The 24945-nt window shown below is 50.1% G+C and overlaps 1 long non-coding RNA gene across 1 annotated transcript; it reads right to left on the reverse strand.

The window, feature by feature from the left end:
* Nucleotides 1-1541: 1541 nt before the first annotated feature.
* On the reverse strand, nucleotides 1542-20875 carry LOC119086797. The gene is made up of 3 exons (XR_005090153.1): nucleotides 19956-20875; nucleotides 16632-16778; nucleotides 1542-1759 (listed from the first exon to the last, which is right to left on the reverse strand). It is a non-coding gene; the product is annotated as an uncharacterized LOC119086797 (long non-coding RNA).
* Nucleotides 20876-24945: the final 4070 nt, after the last annotated feature.

Here is a 24945-nt window from a genome sequence, read left to right on the forward strand (position 1 = left end):
TCTTCAAGTTCATTCAAATGCAACATTCTGCTCCATAATACATACCTGTTTGTTTTCTACCTTGTCAAGAGTGAGATTAATTTAGTGTGGCTCCCTTTTCCAAAGGTGTCTGTAAACTCTAAACCCAACACTTGGGAGGTACAGGCAGAGGAATCGGGAGTCCAAGATCAACCTCAGCAACAAGGCCAGTGTGGGCGACAGGAGACGCCGCCTCAAAAAAGCACGGGGTTTCCAGGGAGAGGGGACTCTGGTTAAGGCAACCGTTGAATAATCCAGAGCTTCGGATCCTCAGGACCTGTGTAAATCCCAGGGTTTGTCGGCCTGTCTGAATCCCACAGCAGGCTGGTCAGCAAGATTAGCTGCTTCTGCAAGCTCTGGGTTTGATTGAGAGAGCCTGCCTCTGTGGATAAAGTGGTAGATTGACTAATGATGATTCTGGACATCCATTTCTGGCTCCCACGCACATCTGCATACATGTGTACCTACACACATGTGTGGCCACATCCATGTGATACATGCACATGTCACACAAGATTTCAGTTTTCAGATACAGTATCAAAGTTGGTCTTTTTTTTCTTTTCTTTTCTTCCTTCTTTTCTTCCTTCCTTCCTTCCTTCCTTCCTTCCTTCCTTCCTTCCTTTCTTTCTTTCTTTCTTTCTTTCTTTCTTTCTTTCTTTCTTTCTTTCTTTCTTTCTTTCCAAGTTTGTCTTTCTGAGGACACTTGACTGGCTGGACAGAGACACTCAAATGTCCCAGGATAAACTATTTCCCAACTCTCAGAGTGTCATGGTATCTGTCAATACCACCCAGAGAAAAATTGTGGTTAAACTTTAAAATATGGGATGGGGTGGGTGAGATGGTACACATTTCTAATTCCAGCACAAGGGAGGCAGAGGCAGTCGGATCTCTGTGAGTTCAAGGCCAGGCTGGTCCACATAACTAGTTCCAGTTGCATGAAAGTTACATGGAAAGACCTTGTCTTTTAAAAGGGATGGGGAGGGGGGGTGCCAGCAGGGTAGCACAGAGGGCGGAAGTGCTTGCTGCCAAGCCTGACGGTGTGGGTTTGATTCCCAGGAGCCTCATGATGGAGAAAACTGAATTAAGCAAGTTGTCCTCTGCCTTCCCCATGCCCTCTCTGATACACACAGAGACAGACAGACAGGTAAAGGGCTGGAGTGATGGAGCATCAATTCACAGCACTGGCTGCTCTTTCATACATTAGTGGTGCCTGTGTTTTTCCCATTGGCTGCCATCCTTTATCAAAGTCATCTCCCATTGGCTGTGGTCCTTTATCAAAGTCTTATCCTGTTGGCTATGGTCGGATATCACATTCTTATCCCATAGGCTAGTCAGAAAAGAATCGGCTCACAATGGAGGAAAGGGAAAGAGTTATCACAAAGCAGGAGGCCTTAGTGTAAACAAAGGTTTTACTAGGAACATAACTTTTGGTTGTTTGTTTTTTATTTATTTTTCAAGACAGGGTTTCTCCATATAGCCCTGGCTGTCCAGAAACTCGCTCTGTAGACCAGGCTGGTGTTGAACTCCGAGATCCGCCTGCCTCTGCCTCCCAAGTGCTGGGCTGAAAGCACAAGCCATCATGCCCAGCTTCAAGCTTTACTCTTGACCAAGTGGGTGCACAATGAAGATTGAACACAGAGAAACAGGAGGTACCTTTGGTTTTGATTCTAACTCAGGTGGTGACCTTGTCTTTCCCGTGTCGGCTGGGGTCTGACCTCACAGTTTTCTCTGACTGGCTAGTCTGTAAAAAAAAAAAAAAGGTGCACAGGAAACAAAGGAAGAAGAAGGGAGTCACAGCTCCACACATCAAAATTCCTTGATAGAGCAGAGGTCTTTTTGTAAACAAAGGCTTCACTGGATGAAGGGATTAAAAGTTTTGCATAAGAGTCTCAAAAAATGAAAGAAAGAAGAAAGAAAAAGACTCATTTGATATTGCTTACACAGCACCCATATACAACTCGGAACTGTCACTCCAATTCCAAGGGATCTGATGCCCTCTTCTGGCCTCAGAGGTCACTGCACACATACAGTGCACATACACTCAAATGCAGGCAAAACACCTATGCCCTATGCATACAAAACACTAAAAAATAAGCATAAGTAAAATTAAAATTGTAAAAATCAAATGTGGGACCTGGTGGTATGGTCCTATAAATCCACTTACTTAGGAGGCAGGAGGATAAGAAAGCTCAAAGCCTGTCTGGAAACTGTGAGCAGTAAAGACAGGTACAGAGGCTGGACAGCGGTGGGGCACACCTTTAATCCCAGCACTTGGGAGGCAGAGCCAGGTGGATCTCTGTGAGTTCAAGGCCAACCTGGTGTACAGAGTGAGATCCAGGACAGATACCAAAACTACATAGAGAAACCCTGTCTGGAGAGACAGAGAGAGAGAGAGAGAGGGATACAGCTCACAGCTCAGTGGTAGAATGCTTGCTTAGCAGGCACATGACCCCAGCTTTAATCCCTAGTAGCAGAAGAGAAAAAAAAAAATGTGAGCTGTCTGGGGCCTGGGGCATCCTTCACCTGAGACATCAGCAGTCTCAGGTGAAGGCCACACACCTCTTACTCAACAGTGTCTAGCCTGAAAACATAGTCAACACCCAAGGCCAACAATGTTCAAACAGACACCTATGTTACTTCTGCTGGCCCTGGGGCTGGTCTGAGCATCTAACTATCTTCGAAGACTTGACCATTTTTCATAAGGACCAGACACCCTGCCTCTCACTCCAGGCCTGCTGATTTCCTCATGATCCTTCTTGAAGACACTTAGATCATAACAGTCAAATAATAACCACCCATGCTGTCAGCAGGCTTGATCTGCACCTGGCCAGTTACCTACATCCACCCAACCCCTTCATCGGCACGGTGACCTCCTGGTAAATTAGGTCTGTCCGATGACCGTCACAGCGTGGGACAGATGAGGACAGGAGTCCATTAGCACCAACCTCACTCAAGGTCACACTGTTAACCCGGCAAAGGGCAGAGACAGGGCTTGGTACCAAGGCCCAAGCTCTGAGTCCTGGTCAGGGCCCTCCCTGCCTCGCTCAGGCCGGCTGGCACATGCTGGCATGCTAGCTGCCATTGACTAAGCAACTTCTACCTCCCGGATCCCTGGGCAGGTTGCTTAGCCATGTTTTGGACTACTCCCTGCCTTCGGGAAACAGGGAGGGAGGGACAGGCTTAGGGGAAATGAAAGAAAACAGAAGATACCACGCCTCGCCCTCGGGAAGTTGACGCGCACTGCCACACTGCGTGGTGGAGATGACAAAAACCCCCGGCCTGCGCCTAACACTCGTCACTTCTCAGACTCCTCCCTTTTTCTCACCAAATCTTCTCCACAACCCTGCCACACAGCATTCATGATCTCTGCTCCGGGATGAGGAAATCGGAGGCTGCAAGTCACAAGGGGCTGCCCCCAGGATCATCTGGCTGCCGGGGGAAGAGCTGTAACTTGACCCCAAGTCCTGTGACAGCCCTGGACCAGAGGGAAATGACACACGGTCTTGACGGCCCCTGACAGTGGCTTCCAGCCTGCACGCAGGACTCCTGTTCTTTCCCTGGAGATGGTTGCCGGCTCACAAATAAGAGCGTTTATTTTAGGATTCGGTCTGCTGGGAAAATTCTAGGGAGGAGAACCCGGGGCTTCAGCACGGTTGCAGCGGTGTGCCAGGTGTTTGCTCAGACTGTCTGCAGACAGTATTTGGCGCACAGAGAGGTTCTACACTTCTTTCATTAACTCAATCCCACAGGCAGGTAACTGCTGGCTGGGTCCCCTACTGCCAGGGCGGTTCAGGAGAGGAGACATCACCAAAATCTAGCTGCCTGGCCACAGCACAGGTGAACAGGGGCATTTAAGTTCAACAGGGTGAGGAATGGAGAGGAACAGAGAGGCAAGTCCAGGGGACAGGCCTGGGGGAGGCCCGGCCGGCCAGCAGGGAGGTGGTAGACTCTGACTGAAAGGAGGTGAAAAATGGACTGTACGTCCTTAGGGGCCATTTGAACGGTGTGGGGACCAGCCGCTGGAAGCCATGGCGCATGTCTGTAATCCTACCTCTAAGCAGACTAAGGCAGAAAGTTCACTGAGACTTTTGAGGCCAGCCTGGGCTACATGATGAGTTCCAGGCCAGTGAGGGCTACAAAGTCAGCCTGTGTCAGCAAATGTGTGTGGGAGGGGCCACATTCTTCTTCAGTGCTTTTTAGGGAGGGGGATGTTTCATACTTAGGAGTCTCTTTCATTTGTTTTTTTAATACATATATTTTTTTTATTTGTATGAGTGTTCTGCCTACACGTATGTAAGTAGGCCGCGGTGTATGTAGGGTGCATGGGAAGTCAGAATAGGGCACACCAGATCCTCAGGCACCGGAGTTACAGATTTTGTGAGCCACTCAATGGGTGTGCTAGGAATTGAACTCAGGTCCTCTTCAAACAGCAGTATGTGCTCTTAACCATTGAACCATCTCTCGAGCTACTCACGTAGCTCAGGCTGGCCTCCTCCAACTCAATATGTGTTCAAGGCTGTCCTTGGACACTCCCCCACCCCTAACCCCACACCCCACTTCACCTGCCTCCACTTCCCAAGTACTGGGATGACAGCTACTACCACCACGCCTGGCTTGTTGTTTATTCTTTTGGACTTCGGAAAAGCATCAGTGTCAGACCATAGACTGTTTCATTACAGCCCCACAGGGTCTGGAACGGCACACTCGAATCAAACACTGAAGAGACCTCTTTGGACATTCACGTGAGGGAATAAAGGCAGCTGGTGCAGGTCCTTTGTCAGCTCAGTTCGCATCTCTGTGCTAAATATATTTTGTCTTCAGTCCTCCTAGGCACTTGGAGTCATAGATAAAGAGGTGTAGACCTAAACAGATGCCGATGCTGGCAGGCTCGCTGCCCCGCCCTTCCGTGAAGGCTTCTGCACAAGCTGATCACCTGGGTTACTGGGGAGAAACCAGGGCTCAGAGACACTGAGTGATGTGTCCCAAGCCACTTTAGCGGTGCAGAGGCAGGGTCCCTACCAGGTCCAAAGTCCTTGTTGTTATTATTATTATTATCATCATCATTATTATTATTATTTTGTCTATTTGTAACGGGGTCTTACATAGCCCAAAGTGATCCCTATGTAGTGGAGGATAACCTTGAACTTGGGACACTACAGCTTCTACCGCCCTGTTGCTGGCTTCAGAGAGGTGCTCCACCACACCCTGCTGGGTCCACTAGGTTCTGCTCCACCTAGGGAGAAGTCCATTCCGTCTCCTTGGTTTGGTCAACTGCATTTCAATACTAGAGTTACCCACCATGGAACAAAGGGATGTCCATAGTGGGGCTCGTGAGTTCTGGGTTTTTTTTGTTTGTTTGGTCGTTGTTGTTTTTAAATATTTTTAAACCTGATATGATGGCGCACATCTGTAATCCCAGCACTTGGAAAGCTGAAGTGGGAAGACTTCCACGAGTCTGAGGCCAGCCTGGGATATCCCAAGTTAGCCTAGGATAAGAGAGTAAAAACTCTCTCAACAAAACAAAACAAAGCTGGGCAGTGGTGGCGCACGCCTTTAATCCCAGCACTCGGGAGGCAGAGCCAGGTGGATGTCTGTCAGTTCGAGGCCAGCCTGGGCTACCAAGTGAGTTCCAGGAAAGGCACAAAGCTACACAGGGAAACTCTGTCTTGAAAAACCAAAAAAAAAGTATAAAAACAAAACAACAAAAAGCCTACAAGAGGGCTCGGAGAGTAAAAGCGGAGACAGGAGAGTTTCGAGTTCAGGATCATCCTGAGACAGGCAGTCTTTGGAAGCCAGCCTGTGATCCATGAAACCTTGCCTCAAATAAATAGATGGGCTTTTTCTTTTTGGGGGGGGCGGGGTTTCAAGACAGAGTTTCTCTGTGTAGCTTTGAGCCTTTCCTGGAACTCACTCTGTAGACCAGGCTGGCCTCGAACTCACAGAGATCCGCCTGGCTCTGCCTCTCAAGTACCGGGATTAAAGGCGTGGGCCACCACCGCCCAGCAGATGGGCTTTTTCTTTAAAGCAGATTTTGCTGGCCCAAATAAAGCCCTCTTCTTGTACATGTAGACACCAGAGGTTTTATGCCACTTACCCACACATCCTGAATCTCCTTGTTATTGGATTAATGCATTATAAAGGGCCAGAGGAATGCACCTTTTCACAGCTCTGACCTGATGTCAGGCACACCACCAGCCAGGGGAAGAGACAAAGGACTCTCCCTAGGGAAGCTTAGCATCTCATTGGAGAAAGTCAACATGAAAATGAAGAACAGGATTTCCATGCTTGAGAAACAACTTTTGGTTAGGAGCTCTTACTGTTTCTGCAGAGGACCTGAATTCAGTCCCCAGCACCCACATCGGGGTGCACGACCACCTTTAACTCCAGCTCAGGAGGTCTAACGCCCTCTTCTGGACTCCATGGGCGCCTGAACTCACATGTGCACACCCACACGCACAGACACACGTATATACGTGCAATTAAAAATAAATCTCACCGGGCGGTGGTGGCGCACACCTTTAATCCCAGCACTTGGGAGGCAGAGCTAGGCGGATCTCTGTGGGTTCGAGGCCAGCCTGGTCTACAGAGTGAGATCCAGGAAAGGTGCAAAGCTACACAGAGAAACCCTGTCTCGAAAAACCAAAAAATAAACAAACAAACAAACAAACAAATAAATATAAATAAATCTTTAAAACCAACAGCAACAACCGAAAAATTGATTCTCATCCATAAGTAAAACCCTGCTTCTCTGGAGGGCTGTGAGAAATCCAGCTTGCAAAGGTTACATGAACTGTCATCCTCAGCTCTGCTGGGCAGCGGATGACAGACATGCCCTGTGAGAAGGAGCTGTAGAACAAGGCTCTAGCACATGCCAGCCAAGGGACAGTCAGTGCCATGGAGGCCAGAGCTGGGAGAGGGCGGAACAATAGATGAGTCAGGGTACATGTGTCCTCCTTGCTCAAGGTAAAATGGGGTTGTTGAGTAACAGTCAGGACAATGTCACAAGGCATGATGAGCCCAGTGCATGCCTGAGAGGCTGGTGGCCAGCACTGGATTCAGAAGACAAGTGGGTGGGGGTGGGGTGGGGTGGGGGCGGGGTTAGAACTTGCTGGGGCTAGAGTACTGCTCAGTGGTCAGGTTGTAGTCCAGTTTTTAGAGCTGGCTTCCAAGTCCCCAGCTGACCTCATCATACACAGAAATTCTGCACCTATCTTGCTGAGGTCTCCCCCCTCACGCCCCCCCATTTTTATAACAGGGGCTCGTGTAGCCCAGACTGGGCTCCTATGTATTCAAAGCTGTCTTTGAACTACTGATCTCCCTGCCTCAGCTACCTGGGTGCTGTGATTACTCGTGTGCATAGCATTTAGCTCTAATATTTGATATTATTAGTCCTCAACATTGAGAAAAAGAAAGAGGTAGCTTAGGAAGGAGAGGATTCGACTGGTGACGAGCCCGCTGTGCCAGGGTGAGGAGCCGAGTTCAGATCCTCACATCAAGGAAAAGAGAGGAAGGAGGGAGGGAGGGAGGAAGGAAGGAAAAGAAACACACAAACTCTTGGAGCTGGAGAAATGTCTCGACGGGAAGAGCTCTTGTAGAGGCACCACATTCAGTTCCCAGCACCCAGGTGGGGCAGATCACAACTGCCGGTAACTGCAGCTCCAGGGGATCTGATGCCTCTTCTCGTCTTTGAGGGCACCTGCACTCGTGTGTGCGCAAACACACACACTCTTAAATCTTGGCTGGGAGTGGTGCTGCACACCTTTGCTCCCCAGCCCTCAGGAGGCAGAAGCTGGCATATCTCTGAGTTCAAGGCCAGCCTGGTCTGCATGCTGATCTGCAGGCTGCCTCACCTCTCCTGCCCATGCTGTGATGCAGCTGGACTGCTGAGCATCCTGACAGCCTTCCTGCTGCTCTGGAGGCCCAGGCTCCTGAAGTTCTTTCCCCAGAATGCATATCTGCTCACTTGCCCTTTCCCAGATCAAAACCTCACACTCGTGCCTCTGACTAGTGGAATCTAGGTCTCATGCCTACACCTTGGTTGCAAAGATGACTGGGAAAGTCAATTTCTGTCCTTTACTTTGGGGAAGTGGGATTTATGACACATACAGGAAAGCTGATCAAAGGATGCTGATCTCATGAGACATGACAAATGTCACCCGAACTATGGCTTAGCTTACTCTCCTACAGATATGGGATGGCTTCATTATATTATTGCAACAGAGTCTCACACAGGCCAGGCTGACCTTAACTCACCTGTAGTTTAGGATAACCTTGAACTCTTGATTCTCCTAACTCCTTCTGCTGGAATTAGAGGCCTGAACCATCACACCTGCCCTGGGTCCTACGGAGCTGTGGGAGGGAGTTGAGGGTGTATCCTGGGGCTGGAGAGACAGTCGGTCCAGCAGTGAAGAGTACTTACTGCTGTTGTAGAGCATCAGCGCTTGGTTCCTAGCACCCACCCGAGGTGGCTCACAATGGCTTTTAACTGCAGCTTCGGGGGATCTGATGTCCACACAGAGGAACAAAAAAAATAATAAATCTTAGCCAGGTACGGTGATGGTGATAATCCCAGCACTTGGGAGGCAGTGGCAGGTGGATCTCTGAGTTTGAAATCGGCCTGGTCTACACAGTGAGTTCTAGGCCAGTCAGGGCTGCAGAGAAAGACCCTGTCTCAAAATACAAGACAAAACAACATAACCCCAAACCCCCAAACCGCAGCAGCTGAAGAGTCGGCTCAGCAGTTGTAAAGCATACGGCTCTTGCATGGGATCCCAGCTCAAGTCCGAGGACCTGACCCCTCTGGGCTCTGACAAGCCTGCATTCACATGTGTACCTGTGTATACACACACCCACACACCCAGACGGTCACACATAATTTTAAAGACAGACAGACAGACAGACAGACAGACAGACAAGGTTTTGGAAGAATGAAGTACATAAGCATTGATTGGTGACCGCAGGCCATCCCTGTCTTCCCAGCCCCTCCAACCGGTCAGCTCTCCCCACCCATCACCCACATTGTCCATCAGAGCCGAATTCCATTCTGCTGATTACATGATGGACGCCTGCTTCTTCTGGCCTATAGGGAGCTTGCGCTGCGTCCCAGACCAGGGAAGGCCGACCAGGCCCAGCCACACCAGGTCAGGGCAGGTCTGCAGAGCGAGAGGGGCTGAGACCTATCACAAAGACCGTCTGCAGCCTCCCGCACAACCCCCTGTCCCCAGAGAAGAGCAGCTGATGGGTTTCTGGAGCGATCCAATCCAATTATTGCCCCCTCCTCTCTGGTGGAGGCTGAGCCGCCACGCCCTTCCCCGAGGTGCAGACTGGTGGGAAGGGAGAGAGAGAGAGGAGAGAGAGATGCTGAATTCTGCACATCTTGACCCAGCACTTGCTTGGCAGCAGGCCGGCTCACCGTTACGCTCAGGCTGCTATGACAGCGCCCGCCCGTTTCCAGGCGACTGTTCTGGGGGAATGGCCTGTTTTGGCAACCAGAGGGCCCCTGGGTAAGGGCCGCCCCCCCCTCTCCCCACCCCTGTGGGCCGCACCATTTGCATAGCAACCTCCTCCCTCCCACGAGCAACTCGGGCGACATGCGACAGCCGGGGCACCCGCCCCTGTCCTCAGCCAGGCCCGCCCCGCGGCTCAGCTCCCCCAGCCTTGTCATGGCCTGTCCTCTGGGAGCAGTGGCTACCCGCCCAACCAGGGTATTTCCGGAGAGGCTGGTACCCTGGAGACCACGGGAAGTGATGCTTGGGGGACAAAACACAAATGGGGGAGGGGTGATGAAATATAATCTCTCAAACCAGAGTCTGGTGATAGCATCCCAATGCATTGTGGATAACGGAGGATGGCTCAAAAATGTTTATTTAGGTGATCCTGTAGAGAGGCCCTGGTGGGTACTCGGGAAATGCCTTTTGGGTCAGGTCATTGGCAGTGTGTGTGGATTTGGAAACCAGTGGCTTGGGGGGGAAATCACATTTTTTTTTTTTGGAGGCAATTTTAGTCCTTGTTGGCCTGAAACTTGCTATGTAGACCAGGTTGGCCTTGAACTCAAAGAAATCCACCTACTTCTGCCTACCAAGTGCTGGAATTAAAGGCCTGTGCCAGTACGCCCGGCCTAATACTGATTTGTTTGTTTTTACTATTCAAAATGTTTTATTTTTTTTCTTGAAGAGCTTTTTCGTTTGTTTGTTTTCGAGACAGAGTTTCTCTGTGTAGCCCTGGCTGTCCTGGAACTCTCTTTGTTGCCCAGGCTGGCCTGGAACTCACAGGGATCCACCTGCCTCTGCCTCCCAAGGAGTAAAGGGATTAAGGGCGTGTGCCACCACCACCCGGCTTGAAGAGTTTTTTTTGTTTTAGTAGCATATATTAATTATACATAATAGTAAGTTTCATTATGACATTTTCATACATGTGTAGAATATATTCTGATCATGATCATACCCCCATTAAAAACGTTTCCTACCTAGAAATATCTGCTGGTGGTGTTCTTGGGAAATATTGTCAAACACTTGGAGAGGAGGCGGTCTCTCTGAATTTGTTGGAAGAAACTGAGAGAGAAAATAGATAACTCTCTGGAGTCCTTGCTCGCTCTTCCCTGTGCACACCCGCCCCTTTCCATCGGCACACACCCCAGTGAGTCCATGATGCCAACTGAGATGCCAAGCTGGACCTTTAGACCACAGGAACTGCCCAAGGACACTTGCCTTGACTGAAACCCAAGAGGGGGCTGGGCAGGGGCAGGTCACCCCAGCTGAGCCATCACATTTCCCTGGCAGCTGTCCAAGGGGCAGTTCCCAGCTGCACCTGTTTGTAGGACGATTGCTTTTATCAGTATTGACACAGCAGTGGAGCCCGGGAACCGCATTGCAGGAAATAAATAAGGGGGTGGGGAGCGGAGCCACCGAGGCCAGCTGAAAATGAAGAGGCCTTCTGTTGCTCCTCACAGCCAGTCCAGTTCCCCGACCCTGGAATTCTCTGAAGAGCCTATAGGCTGGCTCTTAAAGAGACAGAATTCCATAATCACCTAGGACCCCTTCCTGCCTGGCTCAACCTTTAAAAGCACTTGCTGCTTCTGTAGCCGGCTTAGGTTCAGTTCCCAGCACCCACATGGCGGTGGCTCACAACCTTCTGATCCTAGAGTTCCAGAGGATCTAATGCCTTTTTCTGACCTCTGAGGGGAACAGGCGCACACGTGGCACACATATATGCAGGCAAAATATTCATAAGCAGAAAATAAAAGTAAATCAAAAAAAGGTTCCTCATGCCGGCTCTCTCCAATCAATGGATTGCAATTGATTCCTCGGTGCCCTTAGCCGACATCTCGTTTGTCCTGGGCCTGGGCGGCAAGGGAATTCCTCTTCCCTCGGCCGACTTCAGTATCAGAGGAAACGGTACAACTCAAGTGCACATGTTTTGGAGTTAGTCAGACCTGCAGTGAAACCCTGGCAGAGTCTAGCTGTGTGATTAGAGAGATGTGTTCACCAACCAGTCAGAGCCTCCCTCCGCCAGAGGCTTTGGGGGAAAAAATGCAAAACCAAACAAATCCGGGCTGCTGATGGGACTCCGTTTGTAGAATGCTTGCTTAGCATTCAGGAAGCCGCCCATGGTTGGCTCCCCAAGGCCACAAAACCCAGGACTGTGGTGTGTACCTGTGACCCCAGCCCTGCAGAAGTGGTGTCGTGTGGACCCCACAAGTTCATGGTCATCTCTCCTGTGAGATCAAAACCGGACTGAGTTACCTGATTCCTACCCAGTCAAACAAAACCAAAGCAGATCTGGGGAACTGTCTGTTCTGGAAATGGCAGAGTCAGAGGCTAACAGCGTCCACCGAGGACAGCCAGATGGGACCCCTTGGTAGCTGCAGCCCTGTTTCGGTCTTCGGGGCCTCTGAGCTGGGCGCCCTCACCTCTGCTCTAGAATGGCCAGGTTCCGTAATAAGGCATAAACAAAAGCTGCCCATCTGAGGCCACCTAGCCACGCCCAGAGATAAATTACTTTCGTAAGAACTGCTGGAGGTGAGTCACTCACAGGCCGCAGACAGGAAGGCAGGTCTCCAAGGGGCACTCGGGTGCCAGTTGCCAGCCTCCTGGGCTCCAACCCATCCTTACACCCACCAGTTCGGTGCCTGTGGGAAGCTTAACTACCACTATCCTGGCAAGTTTCTGGTCTGAGGTGAAGAAATCACACCCATGTGCTTGCCGTTAGCACCCAGTGTGTGGTGCTTCCTCTCGACAGCACTTGGGGGTCATTACGCTTAATGAGATTGGGGACCCCATCATGACCACCTCTGTATCCCCAGATCTTCACAGAGAGTGGATACTGGGCAGAAGGCATCATTGACTGGTGAATGAATGAATGGCCCCTCGAGAGGTTAAAAAAGCTAGGGTGGGATAGAGTTCAGTCCACAGAGTGCTTGCCAAGTGTTCAGAAAGCCCTGGGTTCAATCCCCAGCTGCTCATAAAATCCACCGGGGACATCCAAGGCTGGCAGCTCAAATGTGGGAGCTAGCAGAGGGTTAAAAGCCATCCTGCCTGTCCCCAAGCCCCAGAGGCTTATCCATCCAGAATACTTCAGGAAAGGAAAACAGGAAGCATCCCTGATAGCCAGTGTGGCTCTCTCTCTCTCTCTCTCTCTCTCTCTCTCTCTCTCTCTCTCTCTCTCCCCTCCTCTCTTTTGGTGGGGCTTGGGAGGTGGGAGAAAGATGGTCCTCTGGGTCACATTTTGCCAGGAAACTAGCCTCCTTCCTTCCAAACGCCGTGGCTTCCAAGGGGACAGGTAAATAACTGCTCGCTTGATGCAGAGAGAAAGATGTGGCCCACAGACAGCAAGACAGACGAGCTCCTTGGGAGCCCAGGTCAACATTACTGCACCAATATGTGGTTCTAGAAGGAGCCCTCCCCTGTATTCATTCATTCATTCATTCATTCATTCATTCACTCACTCACTCACTCAGACGCTTCCCTCCGTGCTGACTAGGTCCTAAGAGGTGTGATGACAGGCATGTGGGGCTTCCTACGTGGCAGGAAAGCACGCCGACACCGGAGCTATGACGTCCCCGACTCCACTAATTAGATTTCTGTACTCTTTCTTTCATGAAAGCGTGCAACGTACTGTGTAGCCCTGGCTGGCCTGGAACTTGCTCTGCAGACCAGGCTGGCCTCGAACTCACAGATTCTGGAGTGCTGGAATGCTAGGATTGAAGGTGTGCACCACTATGCCTTGTCTATAACAAAGTTTTTTGTTTGGTTGGTTTTTTTTTTTTTTTTTTTTTACTTTTCAAGACAGGGTTTCTCTGTGTAACCACTATGGCTGTCTGTCCTGGAACTTGCTTTGTAGACCAGGCTGGCCTCAAACTCACAGAGATCCATCTGCCTCTGCCTCCCAAGTGATAGGATTAAAGGCGTGCACCATCACCATCTGACTATAATAAAATTTTAATAAAATTTCCAAGCTAGACAATGGTGGCACACACCTTTAATCCCAGCACTCAGGAGGAAGAGGCAGAAGGATCTCTGAGTTCGAGGCCAGCCTGGTCTACAGAGCTAGTCCAGGACAGGCTCCAAAGCTACACAGAGAAACCCTGTCTTGGAAAACCAAAGATGGCTCAGTGGTTAAGAGCACTGGCTGCTCTTCCAGAGGACCTAGGTGCAATTCCCAGCACCCACATGGCAGCTCACACCTGTCCAGTTTCAGGGCTTCTGATACCCTCACACAGACATTCATGCAGGCAAAACACCAATGAACATAAAATAAAAATTATATATATATATGATATGTATATAAACAATGATAAATAAAATTTCCTATAAGTGCCAGGTATGGTAACATGGGTCTACAATTCCAGAATCATGGAGGCTAAGGCCAGAGAGATTTTAAGTTCTATGCCAACCAGAGCTACCCAGAGAGAGCCTGCTTGTGGGAGGCGGGAAGGGAAACGTCACTGGCCACCTCAGGCAAATCCCTTTGGAGTTATCAGGAGGGCAGCAGAGAAACATTATCTAATCTGTTTTCCTGTTATAAATGTGAGGAAACTGAGTCGCACCCTGGCTCGGTCAAGGTGTTCTGAGATATTCAGGGACTGAGTAGATTCGGGAATCTCTAGAGAACAGCACCCTTTGACCTTTGAACCCTCCCCTGCTTGTAGGAGTCAGCATCTAGCTGGTCTTGGCCGGCTGATAGAATCTGCCCTCTTCTACTCTGCCATTCCAGCCCCCAGGCCCCGTTTCAAGTTGTGACTGGGGATGGAGCCTGGGCTGGAGTGAGCTAGCGGCTGGCTGAACGTCCAACCGAGGTCTTCAGCTTGCGTAGAAGGCCGAGTGGGCTGAGAACCAGGGTCCCTGAGTTACTCCGTATTGCTTGGGTTCTTCCCTCCCAACAGCCCCTGCCCCAATTCCTGGATATGGTAGGCAAGTGCTCTTACCCTCAATTCCATCCCTAACCCCCCACACTCCGCTGTTCATTCCCCAGGGCAATCCTGAGCTTGCAGACTCTCACTTGGGTCTTAGCATTCCTAGCACCCCCCTCCCCAGAGGTAGAAAAGGAAAGCCACACTGCTCAGCCAGGATTTCCAGGAACACAGAACTGAAAGCAAAGGATAAGCCTGGGCGTGGTTGTGAGCGCCTATAATCTCTTGCCCTTGAGAGCAGAAGACAGGAACCTCAAGAGTTCCGGGTTATCTTTGGGCTACACGAGTCTGGTTGCTAAGACAGTGTCTCCTGCCTCAGGGCAGTCAGGAAAGAACCAAGCTCAGGCCTCAGCATGTATCCCAGGTTAACCTCCAGTTGAGGAGTCTCCTGCTTTGGACTCTTGAGTGTTGGGATAACAGGTGTGTGCCACCATCCTTGGCTGGGTTCCATTTACCTTACAGGAAAGGTCGTTAGACTCTCCTGAGGTGACCAGTTAAGGAAGTACTTTGAAAAGTTAAACACTGGGGCTTGGGTTATAGGTCTGTGGTAGATTGTCTTCTAAGCCTACTCAAGGCTCTGAGGACTGGGGTGGGGGAAAAGGTAGCAAAAAAGACAGACAGACAGACAGACAGACAGGTGAGCCTGGGGATGTGCCTCAGTTGGTAGAGTACTTGCCTAGAATGCTCAAAGCTCCAGGTTCCATGCCCGCATAGAGTATGCTGGCACATCCCTGTACTCCAAGCTCTGGAGGCACAGAGGCAGGAGGATGAAAATTCCAAGCTTAGGTCTGGAGAGATGGTTCAGAGGTTGAGAGCCCTGAATGCTTTTGCTGCATCTGCAGAAGATCTGGTTCAGTTCTCAGCACCCACATCGGGCACACAGTTTAGCACCACCTGAAACTCCAAGTCCACAGACTACAGCGCCTTCTTCTGGACTCCATGGACACTGCGCAGGCGTACAAATCCACAAAAATGAAAACAAATAAAACATTTTTAAAAAATCCAAGGTCAGCCGGGCGGTGGTGGCACACGCCTTTAGTCCCAGCACTCAGGAGGCAGAGCCAGGCGGATCTCTGTGAGTTCGAGGCCAGCCTGGTCTCCAAAGTGAGTTCCAGGAACGGTGTAAAATTGCACAGAGAAATCTTGTCTCGAAAAACCAAAAAAAAAAAAAAAAAAAAAAAAAAAAAATCCAAGGTCACCCTCCGCCTCAAGCTTCATAGGGAGCTCAAGGTTAACCTGAGCTACAGAGAACCCATCTCAAAAACAATAGCAACCGGGACTGGAGCGATGGCTCAGCAGTTAAGAGTATTGGCTGTTCTTCCAGAAAACTCAGGTTCAATCCCCAGCACCCACATGGCGGCTCACAATCATCTGTAACTACAGTGCCAGGGGATCTGAGGCATTCTGGCCTCCTCGGACAGGCACTCACATGGTACATATGCATACGCTGCAGGCAAAACACTCACACACCGAAAATGAAAATAAAATTAAACTACAACAACAACAACCAGGTGTTGCGATGTATGCCTTCAATCTTGGTCTACACAGTGAGACCGTCTGAAATAAACACAACACACCACAGACACACACACACGAGGATTGTTACAAGGCAGCCAAGACTACAAAACAACAACAACATCAACAAAAAACCCGAGAAAGTGACTAATTAAATTAATTCATTTTAAAGCTGTAAGGACGGAGACGGCGTCAGCAGGGAGAGGGGAGGGTAGACCGTGCCATAAACGGTTCTTTCTGTTTTGCAGTGGGACTTAGAGGAAAGAGAACCTCCACTTGTGTCTGGCACCACCTCAGACACCGTGCCCAGGAGGCTCAGCACGCTCTCCAGCCCATGAGCCCCATCCCCAGGGCCCCGTGTGTGCGTACATCTCACTTTCCACGGAGTGATTATTTTCTGCCTCATGTTATAGCTGAGAAATCAGAAGCAAAGACCGATAAATAACAAGTGGCCTCTGTTCCTGCAGCTGGGATTCAGAGCATGATGGGCAGGGACGACAGCAGGTCCCCTCACCTGACTTCTCTGGAAGTCCAGGGAGTTCTAGAGCAGCTGGCAGCTGAGGAATGCCTCCCGGACACTTTGGGGAGGAGAGAGCTCAACTTCTTATTAGCCCTGTGACCCAGGCCAGTCACATGAATGAGAGCCTCAGTCTTCAGCTGCAAAGCCTTGATAATAAACTTCTCCACCTACCTCAGGGGTGATGTGAGGGTTCCGAGAAATCGGGGACATTGCAGTGCTTGGAATCCACTGCAAAGGGGAACAGAAAGAGACAAGGGCGATTTCTTTGCAGAAGCAAGTAGTGGAGTTCTGTCTGCCATGGCCTCTCGGGTCCTCAGCCTGTTTTAAAGTCATGTGGTGTCAGGGGTCAGCACCTGGCCCTCTGGGGCCCCATACCACTTATTACTCCTCTTTGGGTTTCTTTAAAATATATATATACTTATGTCTGTGTATGATTGTTTTGCCTGCATGTATACTGTGTACCACATGAGTGCCTGGTGCCCACAGAGGTCAGAGGAGGGGCCTCAGATCCCCTGGAACTCAAAGTGACAGGAGGTTGTGAGCTGCCATGTTGCCATGTGGGTGCTGGGAATCAAACCCAGGCTCTCTGCCAGAGCAGCAAGTGCCCTCCATCTCAGACCATCTCTCCAGCAACATTTCCTCACCACCACCCCCGCCCTGCTCCCCTCTTTTTTTTTTTTTTCAACAGGGACACACTATGTAGCCCTGGCTAGCTAGAAACTAGCTGGCCTCAAAATCACAAAGATCCACCTGCTTCTGTCTCCAGAGTGTTGGGATCAAAGGCCTGTGCCCATGGCGTCTCATTCTTGTTTGGTTTTTTGTTTCCTTTTGTTTTTTTAAGACAGAATATCTTGTATCCCAGAATGGCCTTGAATTCCTGATCCGGCCTCCACCTTTCAAGCTGGAGGACTGCACAGGTATACCATAACATGAACACACACACACACACACACACACACACACACACACACACACACACACACAGAGATACACCATAACATGAACACACACACACACACACACACACACACACTTTCGGTACAAGGCATAAGAGAGTGTCCACATCCAGCCTACACCTGCTTAGGCATTCCCAAGCCAAGGTTTTCTACCTTGGCTTACGGGGAGGGCTATCCCTGAACCTTAGCTAGGCTCCTTTGTCCTGTCTGTCATAAAACAAACAGGCTTTCAGCTACTTGGGCAGGGTTTAACTAGCGATCAGCCCTGCAGATAAGTGGATCACACGCTCAACAAGCTCCCAGGGGAATAATTTGTACCGGAGAGCACTTTATAATTTATATTTTTGAAGCTACAGTCTGGGAGTTATCTTCCCAGTGACAAGAGACAGTCTCCCCCGAGCTCCACCGCCCCCCTCCTGTCCAGGCTGGAGATAATTGAGAGGCAGAAAGCATCATCAGGAGACAGAGCCGTGGGTCTGAAATCTCAGGCGCATGTATGAACGGCTCACTCCAGGACTGGGAAACTCAGGGCAGGATCTCTGGCCATCCATCTCTCTGTACGGCCCCCATTTACAGCTCTGTGGACCACCACTTCCTTCACGCGAAGGAGACTGGGAGGAGGAGAATTCAGGGGTGTGCCGAGCTTCCGGGAGGTCAGGGCGAGCATGGCTGTGGCTGCATGGGTCCACTTCTTTGGTTCTCTTCCGCTGTGACCCTTCCTTCTGAAAGCTCATTGGCTGTCGCCTCCCTGTGCTGTATTCAACTCAGTCCAAGTGGGCGGGTCCTATATTTCCAGACCCCGCGTCAAGGGACAAGGTTTGGGGCTGGAGGATAACTCAGCTGGTGGAATGTTCTCCTGGGATACACAAAGCCCTACGTTCTCAGGTCCCCACAAACTGGGCCTAGGAGTGCACCCCTGACAATCCCAGCAGCATTTGGGAGTGGAGGCAGGATGATCAGAAGTTCAAGGCCATCCTTGACGACATAGCAAGTTCAAGGTTAGCCTGGGCTACAGGAGACCATTATTAAAAAAAAAAAAAAAAAAAAAATAGAGGGAGAGAGAGGGGTACTTGGGCTGGTGGGGTGTAGCTCAATGGTAAAACATCTGCCTAGCATGCAGGAAGCTCACAGGTTCAACCCCCAACACATGAAGGAAAACAAAAACAAACACAACCTTAGATGCTCACCTTGGGGCCTGAACGCTAAGCCTAAAGACCCACATGGCAGAAAGAGAGAACTGACTCTCACAAGTTGTTTTCCGACCTACACATGGGCACATGTGCTCACACGTGCATACATACACACACACACACAATGTAATAAAAAAGGAGAAAACAAAATGTTCGATGGGACATTTAACTCCTAGAATCCATCTCCCCGAAGGACCTGTGCATTTTGGGTTTAAACTATTCTCTTAGTGCGCTTTCTTAAGCCGTTTGTCAGTTTACAGTTTTGGGACATCAGGAGACATTTCAGTTAACTTGCTAGGTGTGGTGGCTCATGCCTGTCGCCCAGCACTTAGGGGATTGAGGCAGCAGGATCACTGTGAATTTCTGGCAGACTCGGCCAACTGAGTCCCAGGCCAGGCTGGGCTATAGTGTGAAAATCTGAAAGGAAAATAGTAGTAATAATAATAATGATAATAATAATAATAATAATAATAATAAATTAAAAAATAAACAAATACAATCCAGCCAGATGTGGTGCTGAATACCTGTAATTGCTGCACTAGGGTGATATAGACAGGAACATCAGGGGTTCAAGGCCAGCACTGGCTATACAACATCCTGTCTCACCTCTTACACACACACACACACACACACACACACACTCACACTCACGCCAGAGTGAGGGACTAGTTCAATCAGTAGAGTACTGGCCTAGCACACTTCAAACCCTGGGTTCGATCCCGGCAACTACATAAAGCAGGTGTGGTGAGGACTCCTGCAAACCCTCACACTAAGAGGAGGAGCCTCGAGGCTGGAGAGATGGCTCAGCAGTTAAGAGCACTCCCCACGCTAGCAGAAGACTCGAGCTCCCAGCACCCATGTCTGGAGTTCACAGTCACCTGTAACTCTAGCTTCTAAGGGAATCAGGTGCCTCTGACTTCTGCGGGCACCTGCGCTCATGTGCACATACCCAGATATATGTACACATAATTTAAAAATAATAAAAACAAATCCTTAGAAATTCCAGATCACTGGGTGTGGTGGTGCAGAACTTCAGTCCTGGTACCCTGGGGGTAGAGGCAGATGGATCTCTGTCACGTGTGTTTTAAGGTGCTTGCCTCAAAAACAGAACAAAACGGAGAGTTAGTTCTAAGCCATCCTTGGCTATATAGCCAATTTGAGGCTAGCCTGGGCTACAGGAGACTCTGCCTAAGTGGATTTTCCAGTTAATTATTACCCACCCACCCCTTTAACAATCCCCACGCTCCTATTCTGAATTTCTCCATTTCCTTCCTCCCACGCCCTCATCGATGCTTAGAGCTCTCCCTGGCAGTGCAGAAGGCCTTCCTCTAGTTCATCCTGCTTCTCACCGAGGGTGTACCTCTCCCAAATCCCTTGTCTGGGGCTTATCTTCCTCACAGAGGGCACAGTGAGAGGCAGAGAGGCGGTCTGGCAAACATCTTAGGAGAGTAGCAGTTGATGATCACGGGATGTGTCAATTTGTCCCAATTCTGCTTTTCTGCACTGCGGTCTGGGATAAAGCACCTGGGCTCCTATCTCAGGCGAACACTCCCAGGCCAGCACTCCCTGCCCCTGGTTCATCCACCCTCAATACCACCACTCCTGCACGGGTTTCCCTTTGCTGAATCATTTACCTCTACACATAAATAAATAATCCTCAGTTTCCGCCCATCTTTAAAAACAAAACAAACAAACAACAACAACAACAAAAAACAACCCTCTCAACTGGGGATGGGAGCTTTTGACAGAAATCCCCTCAATTGGGAAGAAGAGGTCAGGGGCTCAGGAAGCCTCGTGAGTTTAAAACCAGTGTAGGCTAGAGGAGACCCTGGGTTTTGTTTTGCTTTATAAGTGCGTTCTCTAGAAAGTGAAACATCACAACTGCCTGTTGCTCGGCATTTTGGATCCCACTGGCAACTGGCTAAAAGGTCAGTCTCTCAGGCTCCTCCCAGGTAGCAGAATCGGACCCTCAGGTGACTCTGATGTGTTAAGCCACCTCTTACAGATGCAATAACTGAGGGCAGAATCATAAACTAATGGGGCATGGAAAAGGGTGTGGGGTACTGGCTTAGAAGACAGACAAGGACGTCTTCCTTGTGAAGATGGACCAGTCTGGCTGTCCAGCCTGATGCTGTTAAAACTTTGAAGATGCTGGATGCAGTTAGTGGCGCAGGCCTTTATTCCAGTATCGAAGAAGCAGAGGCGGTGGATCTCTGTGAGTTCAAGGCCAACAAGAACTACATAGTGAGAGCCTATTTAAAAAAATAAAAAATAGCGGCGGGGGTGGTGGTGGTGCACACCTTTAATCCCAGCACTCGGGAGGCAGAGGCAGGCAGATCTCTGTGAGTTCGAGGCCAGCCTGGTCTACAGAGTGAGTTCCAGGACAGCCAAGGCTACACAGAGAAAGTCTGTCTTGAAAAACAAAACAAAAAAAAGAAAAAAGAAAAAAGAAATGGAGCTGGAGAGACGGTCGCCTTTAAGAGCACTTGCTATTCTTGCAGAGGACCCAGGATCGGTTCCATAACCAATATGGTGGCTCAAAACCATCTATAACTCCAGTCCCAGGGGATCTATCTGAGGCCTTCTTCTGGCCTCCACGGGCACCAGGCACACATGTGGTGCCCATACATACATGCTGGCAAAAGCACCCGTATGCATAAAAAGAAAGCTTTGGGGTTATTTGACAGTTCTGGCAACAAGCTTCCCCCCCTCCCCCTCCCCCCCCTTCCTCCATTCCCCAGCACAGGCTATGCAGTCCCGGCTGGCCTCGGGCCTGTGAGGATCCTCCTGCCTCTGCCTCCAGAGTGCAAGGGTTCTGAGTATGAGCCAGGAGGTCCTGAACCCATGCTTTCTAAACAACAATCCCTTCCCAGGCAGATTCTCCTTGACACAATCAGATCCTCCTGACAGGCACTCCCTCCCCCACGTTGAAAAAAAAAAACAACTTGGCATTCTTATTCTGATTACTACTAAATGTGATAGTCATCTTCCCATGACTGTGAGAAAACACCCAAGAAAATCAGCTCAATAAAAAGGTTCATTTTCACTAATGGTGTGGACTCTGTTGCCTATAGTGATAGAAAACATCAGGTCAGGAGTAATTGGAAGTCTGTTTGTCTCATAAAAACCAAGAAGCAGAAAAGGAGGGGGGGTCCCCAATATCCCTTCAAGGGTTCCCCATTACTTCATCCCACTAGACTTTTCTCTTTTAGCTACTTTTTGTTTCTCTAGTGGACATTATTCACGTGAGAGTGCACATGCCATGGTCTGTGTGTGGGGGTCAGAAGACAACTTTACAGAATCTGGGTGTCTCCTTCCACCATGTGGGTCCTGGGTCTTGAACCCAGGATTGCAAGCAAACACCTTTATCTGCTGAGTCCCCTTGTCAGCCTCTAGACTTACCTATATTAAAGACTCCACCACCAGCCAGACGGGGTAGCACACACCTTCAATTCCAGCACTTGAGAGGCAGAGGCCAGCCTGGTCTATAGAGGGAGTTCCCAGGCCAGACAGGGACACACGGACGGACGGACGGACGGACGGACGGACACACACACACACACACACACACACACACACACAAACACACACAGAGAGAGAGAGAGAGAGAGAGAGAGAGAGAGAGAGAGAGAGAGAGAGAGAGAGAAATGGAATATTGAATATTGTCTGGCATATTCTGTGCTATCTTTAGTTCAATCCCCGGCTGAGACAGGAGCAATGTCATGGGTTCAAAGCCAGGCTGAGACAGAGTGAGTGTTAGTATTTTTACCTGCCCAGCATCCTGATGTCCTGATGTCATCTTATGTTAAAGCCCCCTTAAGAGGAAAAAACTCCTCCCCCCTCTCGCCATGGGTAGCCCTCACCTGTTTCTCTCTCTCTCTCTCCTTTCTCCCTCTCTCCTTTCTCCTTCTCTCCATTCTCTCTACCCTCCCCCAAACCAAACTTGTCCTGTAGACTTCCTTCGGGTCTGCGGCTGCCTTGTAACTTTCCACTGCAGCAGCATCCACAGCGCTCACCCGCCCCGGGGCACCTTGGTTCAAACCTCCCAAGGCCCCTCCCTGCCATTTTACAATATTAACAGTGAGACCCTGCATTAAAAATAAAATAAATAGCTAGGCAGTGGTGGCTCACGTCTTTAATCCCAGCACTCAGGGGACAGAGGCAGGCAGATCTCTGTGAGTTCGAGGCCAGACGGGTCTACAGAGCAAGTTCCAGGACTGCCTGGGCTACACAGAGAAAGCCTGTCTCAAAAAACAAAAATAAATCAATAAATAAGGACATGGGAGCTGGCAAGATGGCTCACCCGGTGAATATGAATGTCAACAAGCCAGATGACTGGAGTCCAATCCCTGGAACCTACATGGTAGGAGGAGAGAACCAACTTGTAGTTGATACATTGTGCACCCTAATAAACTTATCTGGGGTCAGAGAACAGAACAGCCACTAGTTTAGACACAGAGACCAGACAGTGGTGGCACACACCCTTAATCCTACCACTCGGGAGGCAGAGATCCATCTGGATCTCTGTGAGTTCAAGGCCACACTGGGAACAGAGCCAGGCATCGGTGGCCCACACTTTTAATCCCAGGACTTGAGATCTCATGCCTTTGCTTGGGAAGAACACACGTCTTTAATCCCAGGAAGTGATGTCAGGAAGCAGAAAGGTATATAAGGCTGAGGACCGGGAACTAGATAGAGGCTTTTAGCAACAGTTCAACTGAGACCCTCAGGGGTGAGGACTCAGGGGCTTTCAGTCTGAGGATTCTTTGTGGAAACAGGATCGGCTGAGGAGTTGGTGAGGTCCAGTTGGCCGTGGCTTGTTTTATCCCTCTGGCCTTTCAGTTTTCACCCCAATATTTGACTCTGGGTTTTCACTTAATAAGACCTTTTAAGATTTGTGTTAGCTGGGCAGTGGTGGCGCACACCTTTAGTCCCAGCACTCACACTCTTGGGAGGCAGAGCCAGGCGGATCTCTGTGAGTTCCAGCCCAGCCTGGTCTACAGAGGACAGGCACCAAAACTCTACAGAGAAACCGTCTCGAAAAACCAGGGAAAAAAAAGATTTGTGTTATACCAACTCCGCAAGTTACTGAAGGTAAAGAAGGAAGGGAAGGAAACATGTTTGGTCCTATGGGAACAGGGCACTAAACATGACTATCGTTGGCCGGGCAGGACAGGGGCAGGAGTGTGGACAGATGTAGAATTCTAGACTTTCAAATTGGCTGGCCTTGAGAGATCCACCTGCCTCTGCCTCCTGAATGCTGGGATTAAAGGCTCGAGTCCCCCTCTACCCCAGCTTGACTTTCAAACTTTTTGTGTGTTTTTTTTTTTTTTTTTTGTGTGTGTGTGTGTGTGTTTGTTTTGTTTTGCTTTGCTTTGTTGTTGGGGGGACAAAACTCCCCAGTTCCCCCAGTGTAGTCCAGCTGTTTTTCAACTCTCCATGCCCCTGCCTCCACCTACGTAATTCCAGGCAAGGCGGCTCCTCTCCACGGACTTTCAGTGGAGAATTCTGTTCTGATAAAGGCACAGTGGCTGAGGAAAGTTGGAGAAAGCATAGGAATAGAGGTACTCCGGGAGGCAGACATCCTCTCCCCGTCCCCCCAGGGATGCCCCCAGCACCCCAGGGCACCCTTCCAGGGGTGGACAGGCACAAAGGTCTTGATTAGAGGCCAGCTGGAGGAGGTAGGCCCTCCCAGTGCCCAGGCCTCTTCCCAGCCACACCCCCTTTCTCACTTTGGCGGCAAAATCCAGCCGGGTTCCCCGGTGGCCTCCCAGCCTGGCCCTTAGTCTGACTGTCTAAATGGTGAACTCTGCTCGGCGGCTGCTTCCCCCCGGACCCTCCACATCCTCCTCCCAGGACCTGGGTGGTCTCTTTGCCCCAGTAAGGGCCTTCCACTTAGCATTCCCTCAGGGGTCCCGGGGGTCCCGAGAGGAAGGCATTGGCTCCCCTAAAACAATATCCAGACACGACCAAGCCTCCTCCCAGCCCCCTCCCAGGGCCAAGGCATCAAATGGAGCCGAGTGGTACTGGCACCCCTGGACAGAACCTTTTGTCCGCGTTGGAAGCAAGCTGAAAAGACCAAAGGGGCTTCCAGGCTGACCCCGTCACCTCTCGTTATCTCGTGCCTGCTCCCCGAGGACTCCCCGAGGCAGTCGGCCGCGTTTTCTCAGGCTCGCCCGGGGTTAACGACCTCCGAGCAGCTCCTGCAGGCAGGAATGCAAGGAATGTACCTGCCCCAGTGGGGGTGGGGGGGAAATGCGTGGATAATGAGGTCAAAACCAAGCACCGCCTCCTCCTCAAAGGACTCCCGAAAGAGAGGCCATTAGATATAGTTCATTA

The sequence above is a fragment of the Peromyscus leucopus genome, chromosome 16_21 (assembly GCF_004664715.2).
Source record: "Peromyscus leucopus breed LL Stock chromosome 16_21, UCI_PerLeu_2.1, whole genome shotgun sequence".
Classification (NCBI taxonomy): domain Eukaryota; kingdom Metazoa; phylum Chordata; class Mammalia; order Rodentia; family Cricetidae; genus Peromyscus; species Peromyscus leucopus.